A 19669-nucleotide genomic window follows, 5' to 3' on the forward strand; every position below is an offset into this window, starting at 1 on the left:
AATGAAATGGTTAATTTTGTTAGGTGGAAAAAAATTTGCTAGGACAAGTTTGTGATGTTTAAAAATAAAAGCCTAGGATAAGACCTCAATATGTGAGAAAATGACGACTTCGAAAATGAAGTTGATGGAGTAGGAATCCTCAGAATGGGTTCTTTGAAACTTAAAAAAATAAAAAAATAATAGGAGTTCCCATCATGGCAGAGCAGAAACGAATCCGACTAGAAACTATGAGGTTGCGAGTTCGATCCCCGGTCTTGCTCAGTGGTTTAAGGATCTGGCGTTGCCATGAGCTGTGGTGTAGGTCGCAGACGAGGCTCGGATCTGGCGTTGCTGTGGCTGTGGTGTAGGCTGGCAGCCGTAGCTCCGATTGGACCCCTAGCCTGGGAACCTCCATATGCTGCGGGTGGAGCCCTAAAAAGACAAAAGACAAAGACAAAGATAAATAAATAAATTAATTAATTAATTAAAAGCCCATGAGTTCCCGTTGTGGCACATCAGAAGCTAATATGACTAGTATCCGTGAGGATGCAGGTTCGATCCTTGGCCCTGCTCAGTGGGTTGGGGAATCCCGGCGTTGCCATGAGCTCTCATGTCGCGGTGCCTGAGAACTTCCATATGCTGCAGATGCAGCCCTAAAAAGCAAAAATAAAATAAAATAAAAGCTTAAAAGCCTCTCATTTTACAGACAGGGAGCCTGAGGCTGAGAGAGAGACTGTGAGCAGCCTAAGGTCTCCCACGCAGGCTGGGGCTCTGGGGCTGAAATTAGACCATTCTCTCAAACTTTCAAGGCCAAGGCTCTGGCCCCAGCCTCTGGGCTCAGGCTGTGGGTAAAAAGTCTGACATGGAAACACAGACGGTTCACGGTTGCGTGGGTCGAGGGGACTCGACTCTGTTAACCAGATATGGCCTTGCTGGCTGCACGTGCTCCCCTGTCCACCCATTCACTCGGGAAGTAGGTCCTGTCGTTCTGGGGCAGCCATTCTGCTGGGAGCTGGCACCGAGCCCCGTCTCATGGCCCTGCCCCTGGGCCTCTCACCACCTGGTAGGGGCAGAAGCTGTATCATGACCCCCTCCTAGGTGCATGTGAACAGTTTGTAGTAGGCACCCCTTTGGGACGCTCTCTGGGGCAGTGGGAGGGCTCCAGAAAGGAGGGGCTCCGGGCCAGCCTGGAGGGAGACATGAGGTTTGCCAGGCGGGGTCCCTCTCGGAAGCCTGGAAGCCTGAGAAGGCTGCGGTGAAGGGCAGGTCAGCCACAGGGTGGGTGGGGCCGTGGGACGGGGAGCTGGGAGCAAGACTGGGGTCCTGGGCTGCGGGCAGACCCCCCAGCAGTGTGTGAAGCCAGGAACTTCCTGCCTCTTCCTCAGCCTTTGAGCCCTTGAATAGCCCCTTTGTACCAGGCACTCACCACGTGTTCCATTCTGTTCTCACCCTTTTCGTGGATTAACTCACTTCATCCTTCCCCCGTTCTATGACCCAGGTGCCATGATGCCCACTTAATGGACAAGGACACAGGCAGAGAATCCAGACTATATGGCTCTACTTACTCTTCTTAGCCTTGGGGTAGTGAGAAGCCTGTGTCGTGGGGGTCGGGTCTGAAGAGCCAGAGGGCAGGGCTGCCATCTGGGAGTGCCCGTTTTGTGGGCTGTGAGTTGGTGGCGAGGCCCAGAGCCTGGGAGAGGGCCTCCTGGGCGGCTGGGAGGAAAAGCATGCCCTGTGGGGCAAATGGTGGGAGAGGAGGCTGCCAAGCCCACCGGGATCTATGAGATTTGGTCTTTACTGCCAGAGCAGTGGGGGCCCCTGCTGCCTTACTTTTTCAACAGTCTCCCCCTTCTCACCCCACCCCAGTCACATAGCCTCCCTGACGTTCCCCAGACATGCCAAGCATGCTCCCACCTCAGGGCCTTTGCACTTGCTGTCCCCACTTCCCCAAATCCTTTTCCTCCTCATAGGCCCATGACTTACTCATAGCCTTCATCAGGACCCTGCAAAAAGTCCCTTCTCCAAAGAAACCCCACCCTCCCCGCCCTATGAAAATTCACGCTGTGTCCTTCACTCCCCACTCCCTGGCCTGTCTTTGCTTTTCGTGAGGGCCCCCGATGCATCCCTGACATCATGCGTTTGTTATCTGCCTCCCAGACTGGAACGTGAGCTCCATGAGGGTAAAACTCGGTCTGCGGACCACAGCGGTGCCTCAGTGTCCAGTACAGCGCCTGGCACGTAGCATGTGCTCAATTAATATTTCTTGAATGAATGGGAAGTCTTAAGTGGCTGAGGGGCGAGATCCTTGAAGAATGTTTCTGTGGAGTTCCCAAGCTGGGGGCAAACTTGACTGGCTGCAGGGACCCCTCCCCATTCCTCCCAGTGGGCCGCGAAGGGCTGAGTCGTGCCTGGCCAACCCTCCCCTGTGCAGAGATGTTTTCTTAGAGATGGACTCCACCTTGGGCTCTTCCAGACCGGAGGAACCTAAGCCTGGGGGTTACCTCCCAGAGTTTCAGGGTCTCCTTCCTTTGCCCCTTTTCTGCAGAGGTGGCTCCCGAATGTCTGGAGAAGAGGGGCTTTGGGTAGGATTGGGCGGGTGCCATGTCTTTAAGCTGCATTTGCCAAGCGCACCTATTTTTTTTAGAATGCGTATCGTTTGGGGATTGCTAAGGGAAGGCGAAAGGGTTAACTCTCCCAGGCCACCTCCGGGCACAGACCTTGGCCGTGCAGCAAGTGAGCAGAGCGAGCCCAGAGTCTGCCCCAGCCCAGAGAGCAGGGAGTCCTGGACTGGAGGAGGAAACAGCCCCCTGGCTGGTGTGGCTTTGGCGGGTGGATCCCCAGATGGCGGGACCACTGGGCACCACATGGCAGAGAGACAGGGAGCCCACCCCGTGCGTTTGGCGGGTCCGGCCAAGTCCAGCCGGATTTAGTTACACTGGGCTCTCAGGCATGGACTTGGCTGGCCTGACTCAGTGGGTGTGCCTTTCCTTCGTTCGTCTCCCCCAGGAATTTTCCTGGTCTTTTGTGTTTGTTTTAAATGCCAGCCTCCTCGGCCAACCCAAGAGGAAATGAGGACGGGATTTTTGTCTGTGCAGAGGCTGGGGACAAGGGTGGGGGCCGCCCGCTCTTGATGGTGACAGCATGGCATTTGGGGGACAGGCAGAGAACATACTTTGACTTCAGGCTAACAACTTTCACTTGCCAATACCTCTCTGCTCTCCCAGGACACCAGACATTGGTCATCTGTAGGTCAGGGGCACCATGACCAGCGTTTCCAAATGCCCCAAAGGGCAGTGGCCTGTAACAGCATTTTAGGGACACTGGGGGACCAGAGAGACAGTTTGGAAGAAGCCGTTTGGTCACTGGTGTGTGAGAAGTTCCCGGATGCTCAAATGGCTCAGGGGGCAGCATCTTTGAAATTGCACAGGGCTGAAAATTCCGGGACATATGGTCACTGTGATATGCTGATGTTAGCAAGCGAGATATTTAATTACCCAGAAAAACCCCCTTGCCTGCCCACTACGGGTTACTGGAGAGCCTTTATCTCTCAGGAGGAGGGTCTTACACGGTATAATTCGGACCAGCAGACAGGGGATCATTATCCCTCATTAATTTATTAGCTAATTAAGTGATTTATCTGGTCACGCATTCATTCCTTCAATTGCCATTCATCCAGCAACACTCACTGGATCCCGCTCCGGGTTTGGCCTGGTTTGGCACTGGGGATGGAGTGAAACAAGAAAGCAAATGTGACTGAATCCCAGCTGGGGGGCAGCCCATCGGGCTGTGGCAGGGGCTGCAGGAGGATTGCTGAGCACCTACTATGCGCATCCCCAGGGAGACCCAGAAAGGAAATGACAGAGCTTGAGGGATTTGAACTCTTGTCCTGTCTTGTGGGGATTTTCCTTTTTGGTCCTGGTCCTCTGCTGTGATAAACCCGGCCGGCCACCATCCACAGGCCGCACGATGACATCCCCGGAATGAACCTGAAATAATCCAGATGCCCCAGGAACCACCGCGAGTACAAGTCTTCCCCTTCACACGTCGCGTCTCAGTTCAGCGTCTTGCCACCACCCAGCATTTTGAGACAGAATGTGAGATCTCGTAGTTGGCTAAATACATAAATATTTTATGTCTCGATATTCTGAAAACGCAGCCCAAATGCGCAGAACTGCAGCACATCAGTGCTATAGATCATATGTTATAATAATCTGATGACATGTTGTTTAAATATTTATGGGCTGATGTGACATGACAATGGGGGGAGAGAGCAGTCTCGGAGCAGAGTCGCGGCAGATGCTAGGAAGGAGGGAGCAGACGTGCACGAGCCCTGGAAGCACCCTGCGACGCCCCGGTTTCTCCTTCGATGTGTCGGGGTGGGTTTCGTGGCCGTGATGGCAGTGGCCGACGTGTGCTGAGCACTGGCCGCGTGCTGTCCCCTTCACCGACATCCTTTCGTTTTCCTCATCACAGCAACCCCTCCAGGATGCGACCTTTATTAACCCCAAGTTATAAGTGGGAAACCGAGGTCCAGGGCAGTTCCGATCCGCCCCAGGGCCCACAGCTGAGGGGTGGCCCAGGATCACAGCCGGGGTGGGCCGACTGTGCCGCCTCTGAGCTCTTAGTCACTGTGACTTCTGCTCTCTCGGTGACGAGTCCTTTCAGAAAAGCCTGTTTGACCCCATGCTCGGCACCAGCTGGACTTTAGAAAGTACAGAAAGAAAGGTGAATTCTGTAATATGCTGGGCCAGAATAGAAACCACAGGAACAAACAGCTACCCTGGGAGGAGACCAATGGCGAGATCAAGCCACTGTAGCCTGGTGCCTGGCAGTGCCAGCCCTCCGCCTTTTTTTTCTTTTGTCTTTTTAGGGCTGCACCCACGGCATGTGGGGGTTCCCAGGCTAGGGGTCGATCGGAGCTGTAGCTCACAGTGACGCCAGATCCTCAAGTCACTGAACGAGGCTAGGGATCGAACCTTCGTCCTCCTGAATACTAGTCAGATTCATGTCTGCCGAGCCACCACGGGAACTTCTGCCCTTTTTTTTTTCATTGTTGACTTTGTAGTCACTTAGGGAGTGGCTGCTGACTATCCTGTGCCCCGGCCTTTGACTGTCCCTTCTCCCTGCCGTGCCCACGCCGGCCAGGCTGGGGACTCCACTTAGTCTCCAGCAGCCCTGAGAGGTGAGTAGAGGTGTCCCTGCCTCTCGGATGAGGGGCTTCTGCCCATCTCCCCACGCCTTCGGGAAGCAGTCTGCCTCTGCCGGCTCTTGCCTCCTCGCCCTCCCTGCTGCGCTGCTGAACCCGCTCCGCCTGACTGTGCTGCCAGCAGTCCTGCCCTTTTCATCACTGCTTTGCAACCTGGCTGATCGTCACATCCCTGCCACCGGAGAGCAGGCCGGACCCACGAGAAGGCAGTAAGTGACCAATGATAGGGCTTCAAAGAACAAGACTGGAGGGAGTGGGAGGGTGGAGGAGCCTTGTTCCGGAAGCTTCTTCAGCATGATGGCCTCAGACCGGAAGCGGTGTCTTCTAGCTTTGCAGAGTCCTGGGTATCCCCAGGGATCAATAGATATGTGGAAGGCAGGGCCAGCCACATAATTTGTGGAGCCCTGTACAAAGTGAAAATGTTAAGCTCCCTTGTTCAAAAAGCAGAAAGAAAGCTTTTCTTTTTTCTTTTTCTTTCTTTTTTTTTTTTTTGGTCTTTTAGGGGTACACCTGCAGCACATGGAAGTTCCCAGACTAGGAATCAAATCGGAGCTGTAGCTGCCGGCTTATGCCATAGCCACAGCAATACTGGCTTCAGCAACACTGCATCCTTAACCCACTGTGCAAGGCCAGGGATTGAACCTGCATCCTCATGGCTACTAGTTGGGTTCTTAATGCACTGAGCCACACCAGGAACTCCAGGAAGAAAGCTTCTTCCTCCCGTTCACAGTCTGTCTCCACCTGTCGCAGTGTTTTTAATTTGCTGTTTAATGCCACGATCCCCTAGTCACAGGGACACTCACAGGGTGAGTCCAGACCCTCGAAGATGCCTGTGGCCCCATCCTGTGGCTCCGTGGGCAGACCCACCTGACCCCAACCCTCCCCACACCTGCACCCAGGCCCCTGCCAAGGCTGAAGAATGCTGGGAGTTGGGTGGGCAGCTGGCAGTTGAGCCCCTGCCCCCCAGGCAAGGCAGGACCACTGGTGAGCCAAGGCTGGACACCCCCACTCCGCACACCCCAACTTCATTTAAAAACCACAAGTTTAAAGATAAAGTGAAGACTTTCCAGAGAATGAGCACAGAGCGTGAAACCCGAAGCAAGGGGCTGTCTGCGAAGGACAGGGCCAGATGTGACAATGCTGGTCACTTGCCTGTGAAGCTGGGAGGACTGTAGCCTTCCAGAAAGAGCAAGGTCCCTGTTCGGGGTCTTAATGGGGGCTTGGGCCCAGTCTTATTGGAAGGGAAAGTTCCTCCAGGAGGAACTGTCTGCAGCCCGCTGGCCTGGGGAGGTGGCTGCTGCCAGGTGACCCTCTGGTCACCCGCTTCGCCCGGGCCTGTCCTGCAAATGACGCCAGGGACATGGGCCTCCTGGGACATGCCCTCCCTGCTCCAATCTGTCACGTTGTTGCCGGATGTTATTGCTGTGACAAACCCATCCCCCTGACTTCCTGTCCTGGAGTGACAAGGGTCAGAAATCGAATGATAAGGTTGCTGACTGGCTCCTTTGGGATCAGTGCCAAGCAGGTGGTGCCCTGGAGATCAGAGAGGGCTGGGCGCTTGGATTCCACCAGCCACCCACGCTGTTCCCAGCCCCGAAATTGGGGGGCCTGGCAGCCACAGGATGTGGATATCTTGAAAACATGCATGGGGGGGAGGCCTGGGACAATTAACTGACGTGTGTTATTTAGTACCTACTGTGCACCAGCGGTCTGGCCAAGTGCTTTATCTGTTAATCCTCCCAACAATTGAAGGCTGACCCCATTTTCTAGATGAGGATAACTGAGATTCAGAGCAGGAAGCCATCCATCGGTCCAAAGCCATAAGCCACATGGTTTGAAAATGGAGATTTGGACCCAGGCCAGGCTGACCCCCCACCCCGCCCTACCCCCAAGCCACAGCTCTTCCCACAAACCCAGGCATGGCTGCATGGCCGGGGTCACTACGTGTGCATGGGATGGGACAGGAGCTGGACCCCAGCCGCTGCTGTCTGCCAGCTCCTGCCTCTGGGCAGTCACCCTTCTTGGCAGGGAGCAGGTGCGGAGGCTCCAGCTCCCGCTTTGCTCCTCGAAGATCCAGCCAGCTCTGTGGCTCTTCTTTAGGCCCAGAGAGGGAGGAGGGAGGTGCTGGGTGCAGCAAACCCTCGCCTTGTCTCCTTGGCTTGTTGCTTCTCACCGAGGCCTCCCCACGTCTCATTGCAAAACGAGGGATAGTTTCAGTTCCCGTCCCAGGGGGAGTTTTCGTGATCCCGTGAGGCACGCGTATACATGACAGACACTCAGCAATTGGTGGCTGTTAATTGTGTTGATAATTAATGGCACCGTGGGGTGAGGACTGACTGCAGCTTGGTGGCACCTGTGACACTCAGGAGCACCTCTCCACGCTGGGGCATGATAGAAATCACTCCACCCAGAGCCACCCTCCCCAGGGAATTCATCCCTTCCTTGTTTCGCTTGGTCATCCAGCGATCCAGCAGATTCTGTTCTAATGCGGATACTGAGCAGAAGGGACAAAACAGAGCTGGCCCTCCGGTGGGGAGACCAACCAGAAACCATAGTTTGTTCAGTGTCACTGGTCCCTGTGTTGGGGCTAGGTGAGGGGGAGGTGTAGGAGGGCTGGGTGTCTCCGGGCTGCTTGATGGAGTGACCCTCCCTGAAGTCTCTCAATCGCCTTGGAAGGCCGTCGCTGGGGATTTAGCATGCTGCCTGTTGTTCAAGGTCCCAGCTCTCCCAGGGGGCCTGGGGTGGCCTCCTCAGGTGGCTTTGCCTCCCATGTCTTTTTTGGGATGCGGGAGTTTTTCTCAGGCTCCCCCAGGACTCTCAACCGCTCCCTCTCAGGACTGCTGGTCCCCCAGGCCACCCCAGGCAGGCTCTGGCCACGTGTTACCACACTGACTCCCCTTGGTGACCCTGTGAGGCAGGTTCTGTCCGTCCCATTTTACAGATGAGGAAAGGGAGGCTGAGTGTTCTGCTCCAGGGCACACAGGAGGTCTGTGACTGAGCGAGGAGTTGAACCCGGGCCTTCGGTTCCCAGAGCGCATAGCCTACACCACTGTGCTGCAGTGCCAACAGCCTAGTATGTGTCTGGGTGGTGCTGGGGAATGCAGGAGGGTGTGCTGACACTAGAAAGAGCATCGTGCTCCAACTGGCCTGACAAGTGGCCACTTCCCCGTGACCTGGGATTGCATGTGCTCTTCGCTCCAGGGCTGTGAGAGGGGTGGGGTTAGCCCCGTGTTGGGGATGAGGAGCCTGAGGCCCAGAGAGATTCCATGGCTTGTCTGGGTCACACAGCCCTGGGCAGCTTGACTGCAGGTCCACTCACTCTGCATGTCCTTCCCTTTGGCACTGTCCTTCCCAGCTTTGGCCTCCACCCTCATTTTGCATTTGTTTAAACCGAAGCCCAAAGAACAATGCAGCAGCTTGATCCCCAGCTGGGGTTGCGGTGGGGATGGGTGGGGGGGAGCCCTTTGGGTCACCATGGAAACGAGCGCCCATTGCACAGTGAGGCTGCTTTGGAGGTGCTGCTGCTTCTCAGGGCAGGAGAGGCCGGGAGAGATGGGGGCTTGTGATGAGGGCCCATGGGTGTGATCTGGGGTTGGGGGCACTGACACGAGGGCCGTAGGGTTTCCTGGCATCTGGGACAGGCAAGCCTTTTGAAAGAAGAGCTTCCCATAGCGGTGCCATCCCACTGTTGGCCAGCCGTCCTTAAACGGCAAAGAAACAGCCGTGTTCCGTGTTCACAAAATGGTGAGCTGGCATTGGGGCCCACTTATTTAAAGCTGGAATCAGCGAGGCTAAAGACTTGAGCCCTGCGTGGCAGCTCGCCGCCTGGCTTGCTTGCAGCAGGGGGGCGTAATCCTCAGGGTTTTCTTGCCATTTACGGTTTTTGTGTTGTTGTATATTTGTAAAATGAGGCTTCTGCTGGCAAAAGCAGGTTTTAGCGAGCGCGGCAGCTCTTTCAAGACCTAATAAGGCCCCCAAGGAGGGTGTGTTCCGGCAACACTTTTCTCTCCCCCCCCCCCCCCCGGGGGGGCCCATCTCAGCTCGCCTCGCACACTTTGGGCACCTGGGTGCCATCCGTCTTGCTTCCCATTAATGGAATTACCGCCATCACTTCTGCGGGACAAGATGGGCCCTTTGGAACTGCCTTGGGGACAGAGGCAGGAGCAGCTGCCAAGCAGTTTTGCGTAGAGGGCAAAGGGAAGAAAAAAGAGAGACGGAGAAAAACCAAACTCTTCCAATTGGATGGTTCTTTGGGTCCTAAGCGCCTGGGCCAAGGAGGAAGGGGACAGCAGGCCACCCTGGGACATCTCTCAGAGGAGCGTGGACAGGGCCTGGATGGTCCCCTGCCCCAGTGCCTAAGAAGAGGGCTTGTCGCCCTGAACTCGCACCTTCGGAGGAAGGGAAGAGGGGGCAGCACGTACGGGGGCCCTCACATGTGTCTGACCCTGCACCGGCCACTTGGAGTGTGTCATGGGGGAGTGGGGGTCGTTGGCGCCGTTTTCAGATGAAACAGAAGCAGCTCAGAGTCCAGAAACTTGCTTCGGATCGTCTGTTTTCTACGTGGTAGCTCTGGGGTGTGTTCTTGTTCCTGGGCTGCCCTCTGGAGAACAGCAGGGCCCCTCTGGGAGGTGACAGGAAGTAGCAGAGTGAGGACTCCAAGTCCAGATGCCTGTCACCAGCCTTCCCTGGCTTTACCCCCTGATTCTACAAGAGGGAGCCAACATCTGGGGGAGCTTTGCTGATAGGCAGTGATGCTGGGGGAGGGCAATGCTGAACACTCGGGCTTCCTGGTGGTGAGAGTTCCAGCATTTGAGCCCCTGAGAATGGAGGAGGGAACTGGGGAAGGACTTTCTGTACTTACTCTGCCTGCCGGCCTAGGCACCCCTTTGCAGCAGGGATGGCAACCATTGTCACCTCCAGCGCCAGCGCTGATAGATTGGTCATGGCCTCCTGAGAGGGCATATTGAGGAGGCTTTGGGATTGATTAGCAATGTCTGCTGTGTGCACAAGAATGGGGAGAGGAGGAATGAGAGGGACCAGACTCAATACAGTTTTCAACCTGAGCTCTGACCCAGGGGTCATTGTCCTCATTGTTGGTTGTGTGCCTTATCACACTGTGAACTTGGGGAGGGCACAACCACTTGTGTGTCTGGGACACAGTGGGAATTCAGCAAATACCAGAAAGAAGGCTTGATGAAGGCCCTGCCAAACTGCGAAAGAACTGTCAGTTGGGATTCTCATGCAGTGAATGTTTTTAAAAACACATTTCTAAACTTCTAGGGGTGAGATTTAGGTGCTCACATGTTTAAACCAAGGCCTTCCCCTCTGTGTCACTCATTTGTGTGTGTGTGTGTGTGTGTGTGTGTGTGTGTGTGTGTGTGTGTGTGTGTGTGTCTTTTTAGGGCCATACCTGTGCATATGCGAATTCCCAGGCTAGGGGTCAAATCAGAGCTGTAGCTGCCGGCCTACGCCACAGCCGCAGCAACTCAGGAGCTGAGCCGCATCTGCAACCTACAGCACAGCTCACGACAACGCCGGATCCTTAACCCACTGAGCAAGGCCAGGGATTGAACCTGTGTCCTCACGGATGCTAGTCGGATTCATTTCCGCTGAGCCACAATGGAAACTCCTCCATGTCACTAATGTGCTGGCTGCCTTGGAATAAGTAACGTCACCTTTCTGAGCCTTGGTTTCCTCATCTTTCAAATGAAGTCCCTCATGGGACCATGGCGAGGGGTGACCAAGGCAGTAACAGACACGGAGCCTGGAGCCCATAGGTGGGAGGCTTGGCATTCAGAGATGTCCACTCCGGCTGTCCCTCTTCACCTGCCAGGCCCCATCCCACTGCTGTGCCGAACTCTAGGCTCTCCTGGCCTATAATGCCTTTCTTCGATGCTTTTCTTCTTGCTTCTCAAACATTACCTTCTCCTGGAGTCTCCTCAGACCTCAGACACTACATAGGACCCTGTTCTGAGCCCCACAGCCCCCTGTAACTTCCCTGTCCTGCTGTGTCCCCTGTCCCTTGGGGCCCACTGACAGGTCAGTCCCCTGGACTGGGAGCCTCTCTAGGGATGGGACAAGTTTATGTTCCTCTGTGGTCCCAACACCAGCAGGGCCTGGCCCGGCGAAGGCCTTGGTGACAGTGATGAGGGAAAGGAGTGATGCACACCCACCTCCCCCCGAGTTTGCTCCTTAGAACTTGTTACCACGGACACAGCTGAGACTCAAGACTTAAACACCGTGTTTGAAACCCAGGCCTCTGTTGGGGACAAATGGGTGGCTGGAGAGATAGAACCTGTCCCATGGGGAAGAAATATTGTGATTCACACACTTTGTGGGCCTGCTAACAGGTGACTCCTTAATGAAGGGTTTGATCCTATGGATGATGCGCCTGTGATCCTGAGATGATCCACTTTGACCTATGGGTGATGATCCTGTGATCCTGAGATGATCCACTTTGACCTATGGGTGATGATCCTGTGATCCTGAGATGATCCACTTTGACCTATGGGTGATGATCCTGTGATCCTGAGATGATCCACTTTGACCTATGGGTGATGATCCTGTGATCCTGTGATGATCCACTTTGACCTATGGGTGATGATCCTGTGATCCTGAGATGATCCACTTTGACCTATGGGTGATGATCCTGTGATCCTGAGATGATCCACTTTGACCTATGGTGATGATCCTGTGATCCTGAGATGATCCACTTTGACCTATGGTGATGATCCTGTGATCCTGAGATGATCCACTTTGACCTATGGGTGATGATCCTGTGATCCTGTGGTGATCCAGGGTTTGTCCTGTGGGTGATGATCCGGTGATCTTATGATGACCCAGGGTCTGATCCTATGGGCGATGGGCATTGGGAAAAGTCTTGAGTTGGGGAGTGGCTCCTGAAGCTCAGGTGTGGCCTGTGTGGAGACCGGGGGTGGCCACGTGGGAGGGTGCTGCTGCAGATGTCAGGGTGGATGTGAGCTGGGTGAGTATCGGCGAGATGGGCAGCCTGGGGCAGAGGTGAGGAGGGGCTTGGTGTCTGCAGTCTGTGCTCCTCCCTGGAGACCCCTGGGTCAGGGTGGGAAGAAGTTGGGGCTGCAGATTCTCCAGAACCTTCCACTGTGGCTTCAACTGCTTGAGCCCCTCGGGAGTGATTCCCAGTCTTAGTGAGGGAGGGGCAGTGAGCTCTTTGCCCTTTGACTCAATACCTGGGTTTGGGGCAAGATTGGAGGTGGGGTGAGGCCAAGGCCCGTAGGGTCAGACTAAGAATAAGGGGGAACAAGAAGAATCAGGAAGCAACAGTGAATTTCCTGCAAGACATTGAAGGGGCTGTTGACTCGCAGTTGCTTATTGTGAGCAGGGGCCTGCGTGTGGCTGGAGTGTGTTCAGAGGGGAAAGGCTTGGCCGTGGTGGAGGCTCCACGCCCCATGGCCAGCGCCTCCTCTGTAGATACCAGTCAACAGTATGTGATTATTTATCAGCCGTCTTCTTTTTAAACAACTCTTCCTCCTACCGCACTTTCTCTTGCACCAGGGCAGACACCAGGTGTTTACTTGTGCTCTCAAGGTCTAGTCTTCACCATTAAATGGTTTCCTCTTGTGTTGGACTCAAGACTCAGGGAGGTCAAGTGACTTATCCAAGGTCACACAGCAAGGATTTGATCCAGGTCTGTCTCCCCTGGGTGCACCTGAAGATCAGTAAGGCTTAGCCAGGTGGGGAGGGAGCTAGGTGGAGGGCAGACGGGATGGGGAGGAGTCGGGGCGGGGGGGCAGTGGTTGCAGAAAACAGAGGCGCTGTGGGTGGATGACAGACGCATGTCGGCTGGGATGGGGGTCAGAGGAAAGGAAGCCTCAGATGCCACCCTCTGCTCCGCTTTGGAGTGATGGCTTTATCTAGACGTCTTGGAAATTGATGGGGGGGCGTGGTCTGGGGGGCATTTCTGGTGGCGTGGGGGGAAAGTGGTTTGGTGTCATGAAGGGTGTTCAGGCGGGGAGACAGGGAGGCTGGTGCAGATGCGGCTCTGGACTCCCCCAGAGCTCTCAGCTGCCTGAGGTGGAAATTCCACCCCAGAAGAACCCTTCGGCTTTTCTCCCGGGGGGGGGTGGGGGTGGGGGGGGGTGTTGCGCCCTGGGGCGCCCCGCCCAGCCCTCTCCTGCTGGGTGTCGGGGTGTTGGGGTGGGAGGCCCCTCACCTCCGCACCCTCAGCCTCTCTCACAGCTTTCTTGTGAAAAACAAGGCCGACGCCTACTGACTTGCTGGGGACAATGTGAGAATAAATGATAAAATATGTAAAGCTCGCTGCAGCCGCTTGGGAAAGGGGAAAAAAGTGCCACGGATGTGTTATCTTCCCTAAATCCGGATTGCTGCGTGTTTTTTCCTTCCTGGGGATGAAAGAAGCCAGAGTTACTGTGAGTGCATCTGCCCAGGAATGCAGTGATTTCCCCCCATTTCCAGGTAGTCTCGTCAATCTGCAAGAGCCCCGGCTTGCTTTCTCGCTTGTTTTTATCAAAGTGTAATTGACTTACAGCGTCGTGTCAGTTTCGGCTGCGCAGCGTAGGGACCCAGGCATGCGCATTCCTCTTCTCCTCCTATTTCCCATCATGTTCTCTCCGAAGCGATTGGATATAGTTCCCTGTGCTGTACGGAGGACCTCAAGGCCCATCCGTTCTAAATGTAGTAGTTTTGGAGTTCCCGTCATGGCGCAGTGGAAACGAATCCGACTAGGAACCATGAAGTTGCGGGTTTGATCCCTGGCCTCGCTCAGTGGGTTGAGGATCCGGCAATGCTGTGACCTGTGGTGTATGTCATCGCAGATGCAGCTTGGATCCTGCGTTGCTGTGGCTGTGGTGTAGGCTGGGCAGCTGTAGCTCCGATTGTTCCCCTAGCGTGGGATCCTCCGTACGTCGCGGTGTGGCCCTTAAAAAAAGACAAAAGAATTAAAAAATAAATAAATGTAGTAGTTTTCATCTACCAACCCCAAAGAACCCCGGTTTTCTCATGTGCTTTGTGGGGAGCCAATTGTATTGTTACCGTGGTTGAATTCCGATTCTCCTCTTATCTATTCCTTGATTGGTTGATGGGTCTGGTGGAGTCAGAGGTGAAGCTGTTCAAACGAGCAGTTCTGAGCTTTAATGTTTGTCTCTGGCGCATTGCGTGCAGTGGGGAAATGGGCTGGGGTCAGAGGTTCCCCAGGCCTACCCAGCCATCAGCCTGTCTTGCCACTGACACATGACCTATGGCGAGGGGCTCACAGCATCACGTTGGGTGCGAGGCCACGTGGCGCGGTCCTGAGGTGCCCAGCAGGTGAGCCGGCTGCTCCCAGGATCTGTCCAGGCATAGTTTCCCATGGAGGGGGAGCCTAGCCTAGCCCAGGAGCCCCTGCACCCCCTCTCAGAGCCACATAATGCCAGGGGGCTCTAGAGACTGATCTGCCCACCGAGGGGTTCAGCCACACCCTCCCACCCTGCCACCCACCCCCAAGGACCCACTTGGGATACAGTCCAGATATTTTTTATGTTGAATGGATGAATGGGGGCGAGCAGACCGAGGTGTCAGATACTGCCTGGATGACTTCATATACTTGGGGGTGGGGTGGGGGTCACATTTCAGCATCACCAGAACCCACTTCTCATCTAGGGAGACTGAGACTCAGAAAGGTCAGCATGGTGGCCAAGACTCCCAGCCAGTCATCCGCGGGGCTGGTCTTCACAGGGCTTTGACCCTCCAGGCCTGTTAGAGCACCAGCCCCTCTCCTTGGCCTTTGCCTTCCAATGCCAAGCTCCCCGAGGGCTGGACCCGGCAGCCCAGGACCAGGTCCATACTCCCCCTTCCCTCTCCCTCCCTCCCCCTGAGCACTGTGCCCCCATCTAGAGCACACTCACACCCCACTTTGGTGCCCGGCAGGTGGGCCTCCTGTGTGCCAGGCACACCTTGGGTCTTTGGCCTCCACCATCTCATCAAGCGAGCTTTTTAGGGAGGGCTTCCAGTGTTCAGATCACGGCAAGTGAGGCTCATAGAGGTTCTGAAACTTGGCCTTGATTTTCCAGCAAATAGGTGAAGGACCTCCAATTGAAATTCAGGGAGGGCCATTGCCTGTTGGAACAGTCCTGCTGGAGGAGAAGGGTCATTTGTTTGTGGGCCGGCCTGGGGCAAGATGATTGAGAAGCCTAGACTGTGTCAATGGTTTGGGGGGGCAGGGGGGAGCCAGATGGAAGAGGCTTTCCCACCAAAAAAGAGCCGGGAGTCCGCTGGGGTCAGGCAGGGCCGGCGCTCGGGGTGGGATTCGGGCTCTCCCTTGGCTTCCTGGGCAAGGTGTGCTGATGAGGCTCCCCAGCCAGGCCAGTCCTTAGACACCCTGCTCTGGCCCTTTCTTCTGTGGCCTGGGTCGTCCTGCCTGTGCAGTGGGAGGAAGGAAAGACCCTCCCTCCTCCTCTCGGACTGTTGATTATTTGCTAAGCCGTTCGCTGCACCATCTGAGTTCATTGTCCCTGCGACCCTCTGAAGCCTTATTCGTAGTACCTGGCCCGCTCCTTGGCTGCTTTTCTCCGTAGCACTTACTGTGTCTAGAATGACCGTGTCTGTTTGCTGCCACGTCTGGAGCCGTCTCTTGACTACACACCTCTGGAGGGACAGGACTTTCTCTGCCTGTGCCTCTCACGGTGCTGGGCTCTGTGAGCCTCTCAAGAAAGCCCTGGCACAGGATGACGGAATGAAGGAATCTCGTTTTCTTGGCAAGGAAAGGCAGCCCCCAGGGCACAGGTCTATGCCCTCTGGCCTGTCCGGGGCCGGCTGGGGCCTCTCTCACTGACGGGCCCTTGGCCTGGAATTCCAGGTGCGCCTGTGTCCCTGCAGGTCCACGGCGCCCAAAGAAACTTCCAGTCCACGCTTGTGGCTTTGGATCAGCTCAGAAGAAGCGTGTCCTGTGACTGCTCAAGGAATCTGGGCATTTAGCCCAGAAAAGAGTGTGTTTCCTGGCTTCCTGAGAACTGGGGCCCACCCTGCCCCTGGCCTGGGTGTGCAGGAGGGGAGGGAGGGAGGGATGGACTCCAGCCCTGGAAGGCAACGGCGTCAGCCCTTAGCATCTGAGGCTGTCCCGGCAAGGCCACCCCGGCACGGCTGTCAGCCCAAGCTCTCCGGGCAGAGGTTTCCCCCACGCTGGGGGCATCTCAGAGATGGGATTAGCGCTCTCGAGTTCCTGGCGAAGACACATTCCTTGAACAGAGACAGATTTTTATCCCCAGGCTTCTCTGCCAGCGCGCCTGGCGGGTTTCCACGGGGCAGACGTGGGTGCAGTGGTCACGAATTGCAGGGGTGACCGGCTTCCACTGGGTCATCGGGCCACCGGGGCCAGATGTTTGGAAGGCTCCTCCCCACAGAGGCAGGCATCTGGCCTCTCCCTCCAAGGCTGGGCGTGGGGTTTACGAGGTGCCTTTGAAGAGGGCTGGAGCCGTCCGGCCCGTGATGTCTGCCCGTTGCGTAATTTCGCAATTTGCTTTTCTTTTCACCAGAAGGGTCAGTGCGTGTCTCTCTCTCTCTCTCCTTGTCCCTCCTCCTTTTCATTTTTCTCCTCTCTTCCTCCCGATCCTCCCTCATTGACTGGCCTGGAATCCCTCCTCCTCCTCCTCCTCCTCGGGCTGGGAGATCACCCAGTCCTCAGAGGGGATTAACTGGAATTACCCACAGGTTAACTGGAATATTCTTGTCAAGTCACTGAGATGGAGAAAACCTCCTTTTTGTAACAAAAATTTTTGGTTAGGCATTCCCATCGTGGCTCAGTGGTTAACGAATCCGACTAGGAGCCATGAAGTTGCGGGTTCGATCCCTGGCCCTGCTCAGTGGGTTAAGGATCTGGCGTTGCCGTGAGCTGTGGTGTGGGTTGCAGACGCAGCTCGGATCTAGCAGGCTGTGGCTGTGGCGTAGGCTGGTGACTACAGCTCTGATTCAATCCCTAGCCTGGGAGCCTCTATATGCCGGGGGTGTGACCCCAGAAAAAGACCCCCCCAAATTCTTTTTTTGTCATAGTTGATTTACAATGTTCGGTCGATTTCTGCTGTACAGCAAAATGACCCCGTTATCCATATGTATATATTCACACATTCTTTTTCTCACATTATCCTCCATCATGTTCCACCACAAGAGATTGGATCTCATGGCCTGTGCTATACAGCAGGACCTCATTGCTTATCCACTCCAGATGCTACAGTTTGCATCTGCTAACCCCATACTCCCAGGCCGTCCCACTCCCTCCCCCTCCCCCTTGGCAACGCCAAGTCTGTTCTTCGTGTGCATGAGTTTGTTTCGAGAAAACCTCCGTTTTGTACTCAGCCGAGCGTGGAGGAGGCCAGCCTCCCTTCTCTTTGGCCAGGACATTACGAAGTCACCCATCAGGGCACAGCAGCCCGCAGTTTGGTTCCCAAACGCCAGACCCAGACCGGACCCAGGGCTGGGTGACACGGTCGTGGACCCATGGTGACGTGAGAAAACTGAAGGACAGGTCTGGCATGGGCTGCTTTCTCCTGTCAGGTGTCCCTTTATGCAGGACGGAAATTTTGTTTTAGATGTCAGGGAACGTCGGCCACCTTCTGTCCATGTTCGCAACTTGGGGGAAGCCTTTGAGGCCTGTGAAAGCCCCAGCCCTGGGAACCACTGACTGACTTCCTCTGCGGCTCCCGAAATGGAAGTTGAGCCTGAGGAAGTCTTGGGTGATGCTTGCAGTGCCTGGAGAAGCCCGGCTGCCTGTGAGGGCCAGCTGTGCCCCCCGGGGGTGGGCAGGGAGTGTATTCACTTCCTGGGGCCTCCACAGCACATCCACGCACACAGGGTGGCCTAAGACAATAGACATTTATTCTCCCACAGCCCTGGAGGTCAGAAGTCCAAAATCACGGTGTGGGCAGGGTTGGTTCCTTCTGGAGGCCCCGAGGGCGAGTCTGTTCTGTGCCTCTCTCTCCTGGCTTCTGGTGGTTCCTGGCAGTCCTTGGTCTTCTGTGGCTTGAGCCCACATCACTCCCATCTGTGCCTCTGTCGACACACGCCCCTCCCCCTGCCCCCCCCCCCGCCCCTGCCATGTGTCTCTGAGTTCAAGTTTCCCTCTGCTTATAAAGACACCAGTCATTGGATGAGGGTGACTGTACTCCCTGCCATCTCATCTTAATTTGATTGCATATGCAGAGACCCTCTTTCCAAAGAAGGCCCTGGTCCCCAGTTGCAGGTAGTCATAAGCTTTGTATTTGACCTGGTACGGGGCCTGGAGTGTGAAGAGGAGGAGGGCCTGCCAGTCTGGACAGAACACTGATGAGCCTTAGGGTGGAATGCCTCCGGCTGTTGCATTGGGTTAACCAGGGTACCCAGGGGGTCGGCTGACATCCCCGCCCGAGACAGAGGTGCACAAGGACCCCAGGCCTTGAAGGGGCAGCCGTTCTCACAGCCAGGGCCGGGTCATGTCAACCCCACGGAATAGACTCAGAGAGACCTGGCCAGGGGCTCGCTGACCCCGTAGTCCGTGCTCCGCATCCCAGACTCACTGGTCATACAAGTGTTTAGTCCTTCGGTGGCACCGGCCACGACAGCTTAGAGCCAAGGGCCTCTCCTCGCCCTGCAGGAGCCGCCGGTCCTGGCCCTGCTCCCTGGGCCAGGAGAGCAGCCCCTCCCCGTAATGACAGGGCCCCGCCGTTACCATTGGGTGACGCCTGCCAGCGCGGCCTCCGCCTGCTTTGTGGGTAAAGGGCAGCCTGCAGGGCAGGAAGGAGGGACCCAGGCTCTTCTGTCCCTTCAGGGACACTTATCGCTTTTTGGCACAGGCCCTGCAGCCAGATGTTTCCGGCTTAGCTTCTCAGCCTGACACCTCCCGGCTGGGTGGTCTTGAGCAAGCAAGCCCCAGGCCTCCACCAGCCTCTCAACCCCTCTCCTGGGCCCGAGGAGTAGGGCATCCAGTCCTACCCGTTTCAGGATGAGGGAAGGGCCGAGTGAATTAGAGGTTGCGACCCCCTTCTCTGCATCCCTCCGGTGCCTAGCACAGGGGCTGGCACACTGCCGGTGCTCAATAAATATGCACCAAATAGGACAGAGTGGCTCGGAGCCTGGAATGAAAGCCTCATGGCACTCCTGGGGCATGGCCCCCTGCAGGGTCTCTCGAGAGGGAGGTTCTGTAGGCGTTTCCTTCCTCCTGGCCATGGACAAGTTCCCCAGGGTCACCAGGGCAGGGCTGGGGAGGTCAAGTGAGCACGTAACATTGGCAGAGGCAGGATGCTGCTGGACTGTGACTGGGGCTTTGATTCATCACGTAAACTCATTGAGTAAAAATCATACTAAGCTTGGTCCCGTGGGAGACAGGGTGTGCACAAGAGCACTGGAAAGGGAGTCTGGAGAGCCACATTCTTGCCCTGATTTTGCACCGCTTAACCGGCTCGGTGTGCAGGTGTTGACTCCCGCCCCCTCTGCAGACCCGAGGCCACTACTGTCGTTTGGGGCTAGTCCCACAACGAATGC

General features: G+C 55.9%; 1 protein-coding gene across 6 annotated transcripts in view; it reads left to right on the forward strand.

Annotated features, from left to right (window-relative positions):
* Positions 1-19669, forward strand: part of NEK6 (NIMA related kinase 6) — a 92867-nt gene that overhangs the window by 8372 nt on the left and 64826 nt on the right. Inside the window, exons 1-2 of one of the 6 annotated variants that reach the window (XM_084989373.1) lie at positions 3656-3742; positions 4881-5394. The gene's annotated coding sequence lies outside the window, so the exon portion shown is untranslated. 6 annotated transcript variants of the gene reach the window in all.

This window comes from Sus scrofa, chromosome 1 (assembly GCF_054392235.1).
Source record: "Sus scrofa isolate SSC_HxYL_T2T_F1_AM1 chromosome 1, Sscrofa_HxYL_maternal_Yorkshire_Landrace_v2.0, whole genome shotgun sequence".
Lineage (NCBI taxonomy): Eukaryota > Metazoa > Chordata > Mammalia > Artiodactyla > Suidae > Sus > Sus scrofa.